Source organism: Carassius gibelio, chromosome B14 (genome assembly GCF_023724105.1).
Source record: "Carassius gibelio isolate Cgi1373 ecotype wild population from Czech Republic chromosome B14, carGib1.2-hapl.c, whole genome shotgun sequence".
Classification (NCBI taxonomy): Eukaryota; Metazoa; Chordata; class Actinopteri; order Cypriniformes; family Cyprinidae; genus Carassius; species Carassius gibelio.
The window spans coordinates 17,786,840-17,805,521 of NC_068409.1; the positions used below are offsets into that span (position 1 = coordinate 17,786,840).

At 35.6% G+C, this 18,682-nt stretch overlaps 1 pseudogene; it reads left to right on the forward strand.

Moving 5' to 3' along the window:
* The first annotated feature begins 519 nt into the window (after positions 1–519).
* Positions 520–18,124, forward strand: LOC127971283 (E3 ubiquitin-protein ligase SH3RF3-like; annotated as a pseudogene).
* The last annotated feature ends 558 nt before the right edge of the window (positions 18,125–18,682 follow it).

The window sequence follows — 18,682 nt, forward strand, 5'->3', positions numbered from 1 at the left end:
TCTTTATATAGCCTAAATTATTAACTAAATTAGTCTATTTCAAAAGCATTCAAAACTGTAGGATATTTAGCCATTTTTTTACTAAGATTATATATATTAAAAAAGCAGAATTTAAAGGAAGAGTACAGAAAACAGCTCAAATAATATTGTAAGATTTTCTAAATGCACCAACCACCTGTTGAAGAATAAATGCATTTGTTTAAACCTCCTTCATTCCAAATATCCACTGATTAATTATGATTTAATCCTGATGCAATCTCACCTGATGTTCTTGATTTGAATGCAAACTACAGGACTAAGAGCACAACTGGTTTTGAAATGTAAGCTCAATAACTTAAACACAAATGTGTGTCGTGTCTGTATTTACAAATGCATGCATGTTACAACAGTGTAATGGACAGGTAAACAGGTTCACAGTGAGAAATCCTTCTAGAATTGGGAATCTAATATGTACTGTGACTGAAGTAGCTCTGAATACGTAATGAAGCTGTGTCTCTGAGGTGTGCATGCTCCTGTATGATGGAGGATCTGGCTGTTTTGAACCTGTTGGAGTGTGTTTTGGGGGAGTCTGCTAAGGTCTTGGAGGGACATATCCATCAGATATATCAGCTCTGCAGTCCAAGAGAACCTTTCAAGATCTGCCCAAAACAGGGGGTAAGAATACGACATGTGCTTTTGTTGCATTCGAGCGTGAGTAATGATTTGAGACTTAAAAAGCACCCTTAGTCTCTTTTTTTTTTTTTTAGCTGAGTTTTATGACTTGCACTTTAAGCTTGCCTGTGTGTCAAGATTGGGTTTGTTTGCTTCTAAAAGCTTTTATCTTTTAGGGGCTATTTTGAATATTTTCTAAACCTTCTCTAGTATGTGTCAAATTTCATTCACAGTGTCTGTTATCGTGCATTTCAACAGAGCGATGATTGACCCGTGCAGCGTAAATGATGATGAATTGTGTGTATCTGAATATATCAGGATGGTTTTCATGTTGTTTTGTGTGGTGTGTCTGATCTGCTTAAGAGCCCCATTATCTTTGTGTGTGTTTAACAATGTCCACTGAAACACACACAGGCTTTGGTTTAAGTAGGTCAGTGGACTTGAGTTTCATTGGGGGAAAAAGGCATTGCATTTGCACAGTAATGCTGTTTAGAAGTTTAGGATGCTTTTGAGCTCTTGATTTCTTATTTCAAGTCTCTAATTTAGTGCATGCACATGGTCCAGATTTGTTCTTGACAGTCTTTCAGATGCAAGCTCAAGACCCCTGCGAGCTCACGATGAAGTCAGGTGACACTGAATGACTTCAACGCTAACAATCTGGATCCAGGGGACAGCAAGGAATGCTTAACCTTCCTCAAGGTTCATCTTTGCATTTGATAGACCTACCCATTTCATTCCTTCTTTAATATCACATTTTAATCATGCTGATTTTTGGAGAAAAACTGAAATGGCACTCTTCATGTGATATTGATTAACTACATAAGATTATATAAATATATACATTTTCTAACCCACATATCTTGAATTTTGTGATCATTCACATGCATTCATAAATTCATTTGAATACACCGAATAATGCAGTGAAAGAACGCACTCAAAATGCACAAGCGCACTAGTATGACTTCATCACGTAACTTTACATTAGCTTAGATGCATTCACCTTTTTGGCACGATTTGTTCATTATTTGAATATACTTGATACTGTTAAAAGGCACATCATTAAAATAAAAAATACGAGTTCACATATCACACCTAAACACGCTTGGAAAACATAATTAGAACTAGCTACTAAATTAGTTAAAAATGCCTATCTATACACTATGATGCTATGATGACTCAAATGATTCGCGAACCCGCTTTGAACTCCCGAACTGACTCAAATGATTCGCGAACCCGCTACGAACTCCCAAACTGATTCAAATGATTCGCGAACCCACTACGAACTCCCGAACTGACTCAAATGATTCGCGAACCCACTACGAACTCCCGAACTGATTCAAATGATTCGCGAACCCGCTTTGAACTCCCGAACTGACTCAAATGATTCGCGAACCCGCTACGAACTCCCAAACTGATTCAAATGATTCGCGAACCCACTACGAACTCCCGAACTGACTCAAATGATTCGCGAACCCACTACGAACTCCCGAACTGACTCAAATGATTCGCGAACCCGCTACGAACTCCCGAACTGACTCAAATGATTCGCGAACCCGCTACGAACTCCCGAACTGAATCAAATCAAATGTTTCGCGATCGCCAAACTGACTGAAATGATTCGCGAATCCGCTTTGAACTCCCGAACTGACTCAATTGATTCGCGAACCCGCTACGAACTCCCGAACTGATTCAAATGATTCGTGATCCCCAAACTGACTCAAATGATTCGCGTTCCCGCTCCGAACTCTCGAATTGATTCATTTGAAAAAATAATTATATAGGGTCAGAGAGGCCTCAGAATTCATCAAAAATATCTTAATTTGTGTTCCAAAGATGAATGAGTTGTCTTACAAGTTTGGAAGAACATGAGGGTGAGTAATTAATGACAGAATTTTTATTTTTGGGTGAACTTACCCAGTGAATATTATGTACAGGAAGCACTAGAGTTAGAGACTTGTACTGCTTGTACCAAATAAACCTTTAATTTGGCCTTTTTTGTGCATAAATTATCAAAAGGAAAGGAAAGATGCAAAATGGCACATCTTTTGCATTGTTATTTGTAGTAATTCAAAATTTTTGTATATGAATATTGTTTTAATAGAGTGCTCAGAACAGTAATTGTCTATACATCTAAATCAGTATGTTAAACTTTTTGTTGTCTTAAGAGCTTCATATAACAACTTAACAAAAAAATATATATATATAGTATGTATCTATGTGAGCTGGCCAAGATCCAGCACGGTTCTGGACCAGATCCAAAAAGGTACTGGACCAGATCTGGCCCACATTTAGGCCAAATCATCATAAAGGAATCCAGAGCTACAAACTCCCGAACTGATTCAAATGATTCGCGATCCCGCTCAGAACTCCCGAACTGACTAAGTGATTCGCGAACCTGCTCCGAACTCTCGAACTGATTCAAATGATTCGCGAAGCCGCTCCGAACACCCGAACTGATTCAAATGATTTGCGATCCCCAAACTGACTCAAACGATTCGCGAACCCGCTCCGAACTTCCGAACTGATTCAAATGATTCGCGATCCCGCTCCGTACTCCGATCTGACTCAAATGACTCGCGAACCCACTCCGAACTCTCGAATTGATTCAACACTGGAATCCCCGTTACTGTGGGCGACCGCTCTATTTTAATGCAATAACGCGCCGTCTACTTTTCTCTGGACAATGAGCAATTCCCATTCGCGAATGATTCATTTGAGTCAATTATGTTCAAAGGCTTGACCAAACCAATTGGCGTCTGAAGCGGTTCACTCAGAGTTGTAACGTTTGAGCATCAGCAGCATTGAAAACGTGGCTATGGAACTGCACTGAATTGAAAGAAATCTGCAAAGGCTATTATTTGCTTGCGATGGAGATCCTTATTAGATGAACACCGCATGTGCTGTCTACTGTTCAACAGGTAATAACTTGGGCTACATTCGATTACAGAACATGATACCAATATGACATTAGTTTGTTATACGTGTGTGGCTTATAAAAGAGGGGAGTCAAGTTGAATGCAACTTCCAAAAGACAAAAAAAATAGCCGATTAAGATTTTATTAATTTTAATACGAGTATGTTCAGCGAGTCATATCATCAGCTGCTAAATTCAGATCTTTGATCGCTTGCTGGCGCTGAGCCGGAGACAACGCGTTTTTACAGCGCTGCGCATTAACCAATCACACAAGATTCTGTTGAGCTTTTGAATGCAGTGGCCAATCAGAGGCGTTCAGATGAGTCATCGCTAAAATGCCGGTTCTTCCTTCACTCGCTCGCTGACTGAATACCTCTTTCTGGCGAATTCTCTCGTCAGAAACAACAAAGTGCAGATGTGTGTACGAATCTGTAATTAAGATATTGATTTCACAGTGTTAACAGTTTAAGTGATTTTAATGGGAGTTTCTGAGAGTTATTGAACTCTAGACTGTCAGTGAAAATGATCTTTAATAATGTAAATGTTATTTGCTCTCTTTCTGAACAATGAAAGATTAGTAGCAATATTTATATCACATTAACTTTCAATGTTAAATTCACATTTAATATAATGTCAGTCGTATTAAAAATGTTATGGCATGACACCTATATCTGTTACTTAAGTAAACAGACAGGGTTTTATAATAAATTACATAAATTGGAGTAAAGGCTGATGAAATACATACATTTATCCATGCACACATACATTACATTTTATTTATATATCTTAATAAAACTAGGCTCAGTATATATGACCCAAAGTAACTAATAACTAACTACTTGAGTAGATTTTTTATCCGATACTCTTTTACTTTTACTCAAGTAACTATTCAGGGGTGCGTTTCCCAAAACCATAGTTGCTAACCTGTTAGCAACTTAGTTAGTTGGCAATGGGAAATTGCATTGCAACCAACAAAGTTGCAAACTTAGTTAGCAACTATGGTTTTGGGAAACGCACCCCAGACTAGTATGGAAGCGTATGGGTAGCATTATTCAATTTGGGATGTAATATGCAAAATGACAATGCAATATGTAAAATGGCAATGCATTTCTGTATTTACATTTACATTTTCCAATACATTTGTGCAACGTTTGGTGCAAAATGAAAATTAAAATTAAATTACATAATTTTCATTTGCCATTTCCTACACCAGTTTTAAAATGTAAAATGAATATTAATTTTAACGCTTTATAAGTTGCAAAATTAAAATGAAAATGTATTACAGAAATGATTAGATATGTTTAACATGTTAAAGCAAAAACTGTGGCAAAATGATCATTTAAATGCTATTTTTCTTAATTGCATTAACACTCACAGTCAAGACACTTACGATTACATTTTCATTCGGTGTCACGCAATGAATGTAGCAAAACTCAATGTGCACATTGAAAATGCATTCCGAGCCGATCACGTGTCCCCGCCCTCGCGCCACGTCAATCATTGTGTGAACAAGGCGGGGCTTACAGAAGGTCAGAGACTCAAGTCTCAAGAAGAGGATTCAATCAAGTGAGACAACATGGACAAGACAGTTGGTCCGTGTATGTTTTGATCATTTCAGTTTATGGCTTCAATATTTCATTCGGACTTGTGGGCGGAGCTGAAACGCTGCTTTCATCTGATTGGTCGAATCGGAGCGGTTTTCATCTGACAGCCTTCAGCTCGGTCTTGTCATTGTTTCAGGCAGAATAAGAGTCAGTGCGAGTGAAGCACTGAAATGTCTGAAACTACGCTCACTGTTAATTAGCATAATATTTGAATCAGATGTAGCTGGGCACATAATTCGTGCTGCTGAGACCTGCAAATTATTTCTAGGTTGTAGTATTGTATGAATATTGTCCCACTGATAAATACAGTGCAAATAGTTCTGTCCCTTTGGATAACAGTGAAGTGGAAATTAAAATCAATAATAGACTGAACAGTTCCATGTCTGTAACATTTACCACTCTCATCTTTTAAGTCATAAGGCACTAGGTGTGTGTGTGTGTGTGTGTGTGTGTGTGTGTGTGACATTAATAAATAATTGTAAAAATGAATATAGTTACATTTCTAAATAAAAATAGTAAAATTAGCTCTATGCTGCTCAGTGCTCCTGTAGCCTACCCCAGAGCGCCCTCTCGCGGCTGTAGACGGTAATGTTTTCTCTTAGTCTTGAATAATTGTGACATATAGTCCAGTGCGACTTATATATGTTGTTTTCCTCGTCATGACGTATTTTTGGACTGATGCAACTTATACCGAAAAATACAGTTAACATTATTATTATTATTTATTATGAGAGTAATTGACACAGACTAGAACTTTAATGTTTCACCCAATTCAGCTCATATCTTTAGACTCGTCCGACTCGTGTTGCTTGTATAACTGGCCAGACTTACCTTCCCAAAAAATCCTATTTAATTTTATTTCATAAATTTAACTATATTTATTTCCACTTTACTGTTATCCAAAGGGACAGAACTATTTGCACTGTTTTTATCAGTGGGACAATATTCATACAATACTACAACCTAGAAATAATTTGCAGGTCTCAGCAGCACGAATTATGTGCCCATCTACATCTGATTCAAATATTATGCTAATTAACAGTGAGCGTAGTTTCAGACATTTCAGTGCTTCACTCGCACTGACTCTTATTCTGCCTGAAACAATGACAAGACCGAGCTGAAGGCTGTCAGATGAAAACCGCTCCGATTCGACCAATCAGATGAAAGCAGCGTTTCAGCTCCGCCCACAAGTCCGAATGAAATATTGAAGCCATAAACTGAAATGATCAAAACATACACGGACCAACTGTCTTGTCCATGTTGTCTCACTTGATTGAATCCTCTTCTTGAGACTTGAGTCTCTGACCTTCTGTAAGCCCCGCCTTGTTCACACAATGATTGACGTGGCGCGAGGGCGGGGACACGTGATCGGCTCGGAATGCATTTTCAATGTGCACATTGAGTTTTGCTACATTCATTGCGTGACACCGAATGAAAATGTAATCGTAAGTGTCTTGACTGTGAGTGTTAATGCAATTAAGAAAAATAGCATTTAAATGATCATTTTGCCACAGTTTTTGCTTTAACATGTTAAACATATCTAATCATTTCTGTAATACATTTTCATTTTAATTTTGCAACTTATAAAGCGTTAAAATTAATATTCATTTTACATTTTAAAACTGGTGTAGTAAATGGCAAATGAAAATTATGTAATTTAATTTTCATTTTCATTTTGCACCAAACGTTGCACAAATGTATTGGAAAATGTAAATGTAAATACAGAAATGCATTGCCATTTTACATATTGCATTGTCATTTTGCATATTACATCCCAAATTGAATAATGCTACCCATATGCTTCCATAGACTAGTACTTTTGCTTGAGTAAATATTTCTAGAAGTACTTTTACTTGAGTACAGTTTTTGGGTACTCTACCCACCTCTGGAAAAAGCTGAACAAATGAAAAAAAATATATATATTATGTGTGAGTGAAGTGTCTAAATACTGTTTGAGGCTATTGCATGTTTAGTATTACTTGCCTCATTAATGTGATTCATAACGAGGAACCTGGGAAGCAAATAAAGCTCTCTTCTTTGGGTTCTGTGATGTAGCAGTATTGTTAGTCACACCACAGGACTTGAATTATATAACAGTTTGGACTCGGGCACAGCATCCATTAAAAGACATTTTCCTGGAGTGTTGTTTTTATATCTGAGAGCAGATGGTCCAAATGGGTCTGGAGCCGAGTTAAGGGTGTAATGGGCCTGAGGCTTTGAGTGATTCCAGCTGAATGAACGTCTTCAGGGACGTCCTGCACCCACATCTGCCTAACACATGCCTATCTCTCTCCCTCCACAGGGAAACAGCATTACTCTTATCAAACAAGTGCATGAAAATTGGGTTGAAGGTAAACTTGGAGACAAAGTTGGGATTCTTCCTTTGCAGCTCACAGAGGTAAGACAACAGGCTTTTATTCTCCATTTCAAAACATGTTGATTCTCCCAAAGAAATCATAAATGCTCAGATCATATAACCCCAGTAATAATAAATTACGTAAACAAGACATAATATTTTGCATAAATAGTTGCATTTTCACTGCAATGCAAAAATACACTGCAATGCAAAATACTTGAAAAATAATGAGCATCCATTTTACAATCATAATGCATGGTTTAAATTGTACATTCAAACCTTTTTAACAATTTAAACCAGTGGTGTTTCATTTTTTTAAAGTCATATTTCCTTGAAGCATTGCACTTTAAGTCTGGCCTATAGTAGCTATACTATAAAATATACAATCTTACTGTATTCACATTTTTTTATTACGTTATTACTGGGATACCATTTAGTTAATACTGAATATTTCATTTTTTATATAAAAAAATGCTAATTTTATTTTTTTTGTTGTATTTTTATTACCTTTTGTCCTTTTTTTTAATGTCTATACAGTTTTTAATAATTTTATTTCAGTTTTAGTTATTATCAAGTGAACTGAATATGAATGAGCAATGTTGCTTTAAAGTTGTTTTATATTTTATTTCATTTAACATTTAATGTATTTCAAGTAATGGAAATGTTTTTATGGTTTTAGTTAACTATAATAACTCTAAATACTTTGTTGTGGTGCTTACATTACATTAAAAACCTCTAAAACAATCAGCATTTAGCTGTACATTACATTGACCACAAGTCATAAGCGTTCATTTTTTTTAAATTAAGTGTTATACATCATCTGAAAGCTGAATAAATAATCTTTCCAATTATGTATGGGTTTGTTAGGAGGACAATATTTGGCCGAGATAAAACTATTTGAAAATCTGGAATCTGAGGGTGCAAGAAAGTTAAAATACTGAGAAAATCACCTTCAAAATTGTCTAAATGAATTCTTAGCAATGCATATTACTAATCAAAAATTTAGTTTTGATATATTTACCGTAGGAAATTTACAAAATATCTTCATGGAACATGATCTTTATTTAATATCCTAATGATTTTTGGTATAAAAGAAAAATCAATAATTTTGACCCATACAATGTATTATTGTCTATTGCTACTAATATCCCCCAGAGACTTAAGACTGCTTTTGTGCTCCAGAGTCACATTTTAAGTTAACATTTATATTTTAATGTTGGAGTGATAATGAGGCATGTTGCTAAACTTTATCTTATTTTTAATTTTAAACAACCATTAAGAAAAAAAAGCACATTTATAAAAACTAAAAACCCAAAACATCCCAAAAAAGAACTCAGTCTTTGATCAAATGTGCGCATGGACTCCTGAACTTTTGCTTTTTAACTTGAGCTTGACAAGATAAGTTAATATTGTATTTTTGCTTATTGCATATTTTCGCATTTTCTTATATGAAAATAGATTCAGATCAAAAAGTAATTGGCAGACCCCTACAGAGCAGTAATGAGAATAGTACTAGACCACAGAGAATTGAGGATAATTTGCTCATGATTATAATATCACAGCAAAAATGTAATGGTCCTAGAAATAGGCTTGAGGAAAATATCATTCTTTTGATTTCGCAATGAAATATAACCCAGATATATAATAGCACTTTATAACCCCTTAATAATAATAATTGAAAAAAGTATTATTATACAATAATTTAAAATCACTCATAGATTACAGTGAAAATGACTTGAAATCTTCATTACTCATTAATCTTTTCAGTGTCCCCTAATCGCTTCTCTGTTTAATGTCACGATTAATGTCACAATAAGAGGCCCTAGTCTCTCATCTGTGATGATAACAGAGTTAGTTGAGCATGCTTTCTGTGACTGTCATGTGCACTTTTCCTCCGCTGCCGCTCCAGTGAACTTCATGTGCCACCAGATAATTAAGGAAACGCTTTTCATTATCCATGCACTGGATTATATCTGGGGTTATTCAGATAAAACAGCAAGCCTCGCTCTGAGCAGCCAGGCGTGAAGGCACAGTAATGCTTTCTTTTACTTCGGTGGCAGAGCAGCACATCATGGGAACTGAGAGGGGACGCGTCACTGCTCCTGCCCACATGTGCTGCTCAGATCTGCAGCTCCAGCTGCCACTTACACAGGAAGTTTAGTGCGAGCAGGTGGCACTTACAGCACTTTTCTGTCTGACAAACTTGGACGCTGCAGGTAGAGTGGCTTGTGCAACCCAGCATGCCTTTATTGTGTATCACTGCTTCTTTTTAGACCACTTTGTGTTTCCCGCTGCAGCCAAATCTGAAGGCATACGAGCTTCTGGAGAAACGCAGAAGGAGGGACTCTATGGAATCAGGGTCAACGCTAATGCTTGCGTCCCCAGGCGGATCACAAAGTCAACCAGGCCTCCATATGTCAGTCTCCCGAACAGCCAGAACTATCCTCAAATCAGCTCCAGCGAACAACTCGCAGCATTTAAAAAGCCACGTCTGAGGAGCACTCGCAGAAGCTTGCCTGAGGTGAGCATGCAGCATGTGTTTGTGTGTGTGGGAATGATGATTGGCTGTGCAGACATGCGTTTAGTTAGCCATGCATGCTACACTAAATTATAAGAATGAGTTTAACATTGTATTTGGATATAGGAGGGCAGTGGTGAGTCGGAGATGTGTTTGTTTTTGTTTTCTGTGGTCCTTCTTGCGAAGACGAGCAATAGTGTGTGCACGATGCAAATGTCTCGGATTGTGTTTTTGTTTACATAATATGTGTGTGTGTGCTGTGTATTTTTATGTACACATATGTTATATATATATATTTATGTAAATATTTTCATAATATATACTGTATGTGTGTGTCTTTATATGTACAGTACATAATAAATGTACACACATATTAAATAAAAACAAAAACTTTTATTCTGCAAGTAATCGTTGCACAGCACTGGAAACTATGCATTGAAATTATTTAAATTGAGCAGATAGTTCTTGCATTTTCCTGACTTTCCCTTCAAAAACGGGTACAAGTATTTCTTTCCTTCTTAATATGAGATGTTTTCTTGTGTGAGAGGAAGCCGGTGTGTTTGAGAGCTAAAAATGCCCCATTCTCTGCTGCTGCTTTACAAGCTCATGACTCATATTGGGTTACATAACACTCTCCTCTTATCTGGTGAAAGACTCATTCCTCTCCACCGAGCGGTGACTCTCTCTCTCCTGTTGTTATCAGTGTCATTAATAGAAGGTGAGGAGAACATCACATCACTCACATTACATCCTGCCCAGGGCCAGTTAACACCGGATTTCTTGCATTATATGTGTTTTTTCTTGAGATTGTGCAACACTCTGAAGTCAGAGGATGCATGCCCACTGTTTCTGACTCAGCAGCAACTTTTTGATGCAGAAGAAAATATTTAAAGCAACAGTTCACCTAAAAATACAAATTATGTCATTGCTTACTCATCGTCGGTGCAAACCCATTACGAACATAATGTAACGCAAAGGAAGATATTGTAGAATTTGCTGGCTGCTCCATGCAATTAAAGTGAATTGAGTTTATTAGTGAGTTTATTTCTGTGTTTAAATACTAGGTCCTTGGCTGGTTTAGGCCTAGATAAATAAATATGACACTAAAACCGCCAAAGGGTTGAAGTAAGTCCCTGTCTTAAAGAGTGATTCGTTGAATCATTCATTCAAACAATTTGTTCAAAACTGCTTCATTTTTTTAAGAGCAATAGCCAAAAAAATAAATAAATTGTATGAGTCAAAATTATAGATTTTTATTTCATGCCCAAAAAAAAATCAAGTAAAGAGCATGTTACATGAATTTCCTACCGTAAATATATCAAAACGTAATTTTTGATTAGTAATATGCATTGTTAAGAACTTCATTTGGACAACTTTAAAGGTGATTTTCTCAATATTTAGATTTTTTTTGCATACTCAGAATCCAGACTTCACTCAAATATTGCTCTATCAATTAGAGGACAAAGTTTTGCATATCAAATATATATGCATATCAAATATGTGATCCTGGACCACACACTGTGGTATATTTGGAGCAATAGGCAAGAAAAAAAAATACACTGTATGGGTCAAAATTATTGATTTTTCCTTTATGTCAAAAACCTTTAGGATATTTATTAAACATCATGTTCTATGGAAATATTTTTTAATTTCCTACCGTAAATATATAAAAATGTTATTTTTGATTAGTAATATGCGTTGCAAAGATCTTCATTTGGAAAATTTAAAGATGATTTTCTCAATATTTAGATTTTTTTGCACCCTCAGATTCCAGATTTTCAAATAATTGCATCTCGGCCAAATATCGTCTGATCCTAACAAACCATACATCAGTGGAAAGCTTATTCATTCAGCTTACATATGATGAATAAATCTCAATTTTGAAAAAAATTACACTTAATGTACACATGGTCGAATATAGAAATTAAGCAAGTGATTTGATTTTTCAAATTAATCACGGACTCAAATAATTTGTTCAAAAACAGATTATATATATATATATATATAAAAACAGATGTATTTTTTGATTTCATAAATTGAATCATATGGTCATTTTAACTAACAATTGCAATTATTAATGAAATTTACTAGCAATTAGTGAAACTAGTTTCAAAGTAATCCACACCAGACTTTCAGTGTGATTATTATGTGTAAAAAAACCTGACTATATTAAAAAACATGCTCTGTTGCACTTCTCTGGTACTTTTAAAGATACAATTGGATCACAGCACTACTTTAGTTATGCCTCACTAAGATGAATCACCTATGCTGTATTTCTCATTTGTAAGTCGCATTGAATAAAATGTGTTAAAGTATAACTCTAGTTCTTCTGGGGCGGTGCTGATGTAACTAAGCTGTAATCATCTGCTCTCTTTGAGATAATTATGAGACATACTGTGTGTAAGAAAGGCGTGGAAATTGTCAAAGGTACAGAATTCACAGATAGGTCTCTTGTTTCATCATCTTTTGTAATGAACTAATATTAGACTGGATCTCAGTGTAAGAGGAAGACTCATGACTCCACAGTGCAGACAGACTCTTCCATGACCCCATGACCTTTGTGTTAGTCAACTGTTGTCAGTGCTCTGGAAGAGTTTCAGTCTGAGGCTGTTTTCTGTTTGAGTCAGCTTTGCAACTCATGTTAGCATTTGGTCTTATGCAAGAGATCTACAATAAATACTCCTGAATTAACCATGAAAACCTTTCACAATAACCTTAAAATGTAAATCCAGTAGAAGTCAAGTATTCAGCGATTTGAAAGTTCCTGATTGTCTTTTTATTTTGCTTTGTTTGGTTTAAGTCTTGTTTATAGTTTCCTTGTATTTAGATTTTTCTGTTCTCTGTTGTTTTTATCCTTTTTTGTTAATTTAGTTTGTCGCTTTTTTGTTTGTAGTCTTGCATTTTTGTTTAATTTTGTTTTTGTCACCTTGTTTTTTTTTGGTTTATTTTTGTTTTGCTTTTAGTCTCTGTTTTCATCTTGTTTTTACTTTTGCTTTTATTTTGCATTCTCTTTTGTCTTGTTTTTGTTTACCTTTTTGTGCTATATGTCTAGTTTGTCTTGTTGTTGCTCATCTTTTGATTTGTTGTTTTTATCCTTGTTTTTGTTTATCTAGTTTTTTTTGCTTTTCTTTGTTTTGATTTTGTTTTTGCCTTTTGAGTGTTCTTGTCTTTTTGTTTTGTTTTTGTCTTATTTTTTCATCTTATCTTACTTTTGTCTCTGTTACATTTACATTTAGTCATTCTCCAGATGCTTTTATCAAAAAAGCAACTTACAATCGGGGGATACATAAAGCGATTCTTCTTAAAGAGGCATACAGACACAGGAAGTGCTTGTAATACCAAGTTTCAGGCATTTGTTCAAATAAGTACAAACAACAAAGCAGAGGTATAAAGCGAAAGACCATTTATTATTTAGTAAAATTTTTGTTTGTTTTGTTAATTAGTTATCATGAAGTTATTAAAAACCAAACTATATATTATCAGAATGCTACATAAGCATGAATGCTTGAAGTTCAGCAAATGCTGTGCTACACTTGTATCGAAGAGATTACTGCGCAAGATAAGAAAATGAACAGTTGCTTTCTGACTATTACAGAGAGAAAGAACAATGAATGGTGACAGTCCACCAAACATCTCCATGGCACTGATTAACCCTCAATCGTCCCCTATGCCTTCAGAGAGCAAGATGTCTTCAACCCAGCAGCTCTCCATCAATGTGTAAGTGTTTCTGAGATCATATATATCTTTGACTATTATCTGAAAGATTGTTTTGCATTAAAAAAAAAAAGGTTTCATTTTGTGTATCATAAATAAAGTCTATGTCTTTCTCTCACACATCAAAGTATGGGTTTAAATGGGCGAGAGTATTTTCATTTCTGACTTATTTCTTTAACTTGGTGGTATGTTCAGGTGTGCTGCGCTGTATTCCTACACACCTCATCGGTCCGAGGAGCTGGAACTGAGGAAAGGTGAAATGGTGGGGGTTTATGGGAAATTCAAAGAGGGCTGGCTGCGTGGACTGTCTCTCAGAACAGGCAAAGTAGGGATCATGCCAGCTAACTATGTTACACCTGTGCCCAGGTGAGCAGGAGAACAGTTTAAAGTACACTTGGGACATATAGTAACAACAACAACAACTCTGCAAACATACAACTTCTCTCCTCCTTCTTTTCATCTCCTTACTAGGGGTGTGCAATATTGGCTAAACAATTGTATCTTGATACCTATTTGGAGTTTTTCGATAACTATAATTAATTAATATATTGCTGAGTGTGTGTTTGTGCTGGTACTTTGGCTGGTTTAAGGATAAATAAATATACTAAAACTGCCAGTAGGTGGCAGCAAGTCTTAAAGAGTGATTCATTGACTCATTCATTCAAATGATTCGTTCAAAACGGCTGATTCATTTAGAAATGAAGCAAGTGAATGTCTTTATGAATGGATCATTGAATCATTACGGACTCAAATGATTAATTCAAAGACAGATTCATTCTGGAACAAAACAGAGCACTTTTTAAACTTTGTTTAAAAGTTTGCTCAAATGTAACGCACTCAATTTTAACCTCTTGTTTGTTGAACTGCCCATGTACTGATGTATAGGAAAACAGCTGTTGTCTGTGTGATATTACCTGTTTGATATGACATAAATAAATGGATATTTTTTGTTTAATAACATGGATTTTAGGGTCATTCTAACTAGCACAGTCAATGCTTTTGGACTCTCAAGATGTGTTTTTGCCTGTTTATATGTGTGTGACATTCCTAATTATGTCTGCTCACATATCATTAAAACAACAATTACTATATTATCACAGACAATAAATATCGCACACCCCTACAGTCCTTAGATTATTTGTGACCTTGCAGCACAAAGCCAGTCATAAGGGTAAATTTCTCAAAATTGAGATGTATACACCATCTGAAAGCTGAATAAATACGCTTTCCATTGATGTATGGTTTGTTAGTATCTGACAATATTTGTCTTAGATACAACTATTTGACAATCTGGAATCTGAAAATCTTAATATTGAGAAAATCATCTTTAAAGTTGCCCAAATTAAGTCCTTAGCAATGCATAAGACTAATCAAAAATTAAGTTTTGATATATTTACAGTACAAAATATTTTCATGGAACATGATTTTTGGCATTAAAAAAAAATCTATAATTTTGACCCATACAATGTATTGTTGGCTATTGCTACAAATACACACCAGAGACTTAAGACTGCTTTTGTGCTCCAGAGTCACATTCAACACAATTCTTCAGGTCAGTTTATTGGTGCATAGTTTCTTTAAAGTCACAGTACATGTTAGAAATGCAATGTTTTTATAGACCCGGCCTTTTAATTAGAACCGTTTTAGTTTTACAAGCACAAATGTATTATCTTGATAATCAAGGTTACGGTAATATACTGACTTTCCCACAGAACCTCTGCAAGGTTTCTTGAACAAACCAAACCTGCCGTTCCTAATACAAGCACAGTATCAATAAAACGCCACACTCAACACAAGCCGCAGACTGTGATGGCTGGGATGTCATCTGTCAGTCCTGGGCGAGCGCAGGGATGGAGCACAGTGAGACGCGCCCTCCACGCCACACACAGGGGTGAGAGCCAAAGACACGCCGGGACAAAATAAATCTAGTTTTAGCTGTTCTACATGCAACTGTTGTATTTGGAAAAATTAGTCAAAACTGTGTTTTATTTATAAATTTTGTCATTTTAATACAATATACATTTGGTATGTTTTTTTTTTTATATATCTATTCTGCTCACCAACACTTTTTAAATTCTATGAAGAACCTCAACCATCCATGGAATCTTCCGAATGCAGAAGATGTTCTTTATATATATGTTTTTTTATATTTAAAACATTCTTCAAAATGGTTCTTTTAGAAACTGTTTAATGAAAGGTTCTTTGTGGAACCAAAAATGGTTGTTCAATGGCATCACTCCAAAACAATATTTTATTACCTTTATTTTTAAGAGTGAAAGTTGCATTTACTTCATCCAAAAATGCTATAAATATTTTTACAATTTAGATTTTTTCTTTTTGTATTTGAATATAGTTTCAAATTGAATTTATTCCTGTGATGCAAAACTGTATTTTTATCATTACTACTTCGATCTCATGAATATTTATACATTTTTTGCACATCAGCATATTAGAATGATTTCTGAAGGATCATGTGACACTGAGGACTGGAGTAATTGGTCTGAAAATACACTATTTGCATCACAGGGAAAAAACATTTCCGTTTTTAACTTTAGAAAATAGTTTAATAATAGACTTTTACTGTAATTTTCAGTTCATTTAGATAAAAAATTTGCCTATGTATGATAATTTTCTTTCTTCATATATTTTTATTTTTCGTTGGCATACTGAAATTAGTTTCTGCAGCATGTGTTTTACTGAGTCTGATACATTTCTGCTCTGCCTTTTGTTTAGTCTTGCCTCATCACGGAAACTACAATTCAGATTCCATCGTGAGCCTGCAGCCTCCACCTCAGGATTTGGGTCAGATCTATACGTTCGGTCGCTCGCCCGTTCTTCCCAAAAAGAGAAGCGGTTTGTTCTCAAACCCCATCAAGGCAGAGCATTGGGCGTATGAAAGCACAGCTCCCTCTGCTGGAAGATATCAAGCGGTCAGCAGGGACCCTGTCCAGAAAGAGGCCACCGCAGCGCCTCAATCCATTCTGGTCAAACCAGACGCTCATAAGCACAACACAGAGAAGGTAAAACATCTCCTGCAAACGTTTTAGGATCACAAGTTTTGAAGTTCTTTTTTAGGATTAAATGAGAATTACATCAGCATTTTGTTTTGTTGTTTAGCCAGTAAAATCAGTGCGGTTCCTGACTCATGATGCATCAGAAGTGACATTCACTTCACCTGCACGACAAATCACAAGTTCCCAGCCTAATCTTTCAGCTCTAGACCTCTGGAACCCTTCAGCTATCTTGGGTCGGGATGGAATTACTTTTGTTTTTAAAGACACTAAAACATCCAGAAAGAGCGCAGGCCTGGATCATGCTTCTCTCTCGCTAAATATGAAGCCAGTCCTGATCAACAACCAGCCTTGCTCTAACAGGTGGGTTTTCTCGAGTGTGTTTTTAAACAAAGTATTGCGTTATCTCATCTGATCAAATGGCTCTGTGTTGCAAACGAGCTTGCAACGAGTGGCAGATTTTTTTTTTCTTTCATCGGAAAATTGTCAGTTAGCAGAAACATTATTTTTTTTACCAGATTTATTGAGATAATTCATAGAAACTGTTTTTACAGAAAAAACATTTCCTGTCAGAGTGAGAAGCAGCATTGAGATATCTAGTATGGCACATCCTGGCGTTCGGTGCATTCTGACCGATGCATTCTCTCCTGATTTCTTCAGATATAGAGTAATGAAAGGTTACAACGCTAAAATGGACGCAGAGCTCACGCTGACGGAAGGAGAAATAGTCGTCGTTCAGAGGCCTCGAGCAGACGGAAGGATTCTCGTGACGCAGGAGATCAGTGGAAAAACGGGACTTTTCCACAGCAGCGTTTTAGAAATCCTAGACAAAGTCCTTTGAGTGCCACAGTTTCTTCTGCACATGTTCTTCATCCAGTGCTGTGTTTACAGTCACAGCGTTTTAGCCTGTTGTGTCATAAACCTAAATTAAATGCAATATCCTGTGTACTAAAGCCGTCTTTCATGCACACCCACTTGGTACAAAAACTAGGTTTTTCTTCATCATTAGTCAGTTGTGACAGATAAGCGTGCCTTTTTGTATGCTGATTCACTGTTTGCACTTTTAGAAGTGGTGAGAGGTGGGGAAGTTTGTTAGTTCTAGGAAACTAGTAAGTGTCTTTGACTGTTGGATAAAGCGAGGTCTAAAGATGACTTGCTTAAGATTGTCTTTTTCACGCACAAATAACCCTGTCATCTCAAAAAAGTAAATGGATTTGTTTTGTTGTATATAAACGTCATAGCATCTATATCCTGAAAATGGAGTTCTTCAGCGTTCCTGTTCTCAGTTCCTTTTTGAAGGTGAATTTTGGGGAAATTGGTAAACTAATAATAATAATAAACATAAAGAGTTCATAATTTTCTACGGATTGGGCTTTTTTGTGCTTTTTATTGAACTGGTTTTAGGACTGATGTTATTGTTTACATAAAAAAAACAGTAATGTACAACAGCAGCCACTTCACATTAATTATTTGTCATATCAGAGAATACAGACTGAAGCAGGATAAAAAAAATACAAATAATTCAGTCACAATGGGATTAACTCTGGCAATAATAAACATTTCATATTGAGAAAAGGATGATAAGAATATTAAATGAACTTCGAGGGAAAAGTAATGGCTATGAACTGGTTACATGTAATCTGGATTATGTAATCAGATTCCAAAAATTCTGTATTTCTAATCAGATTAAATTACATTTTAAAATACTCGTCATCAAACTGCAGTTACTTTTTTTGTTGATTACAAGTGTTTGTTTTTGTAAGGCTTGTCCTTCAAACATAAAAATGAACAAATTCACGTTAGAATATTTATTATTTACATGCAGGGATTTTCACATTTTTATTTTATTTATTTATTTGTCAGAGTAACCTCTTTCACCTAATATATTTACTTAAATTACCCAGAGATTTTTAG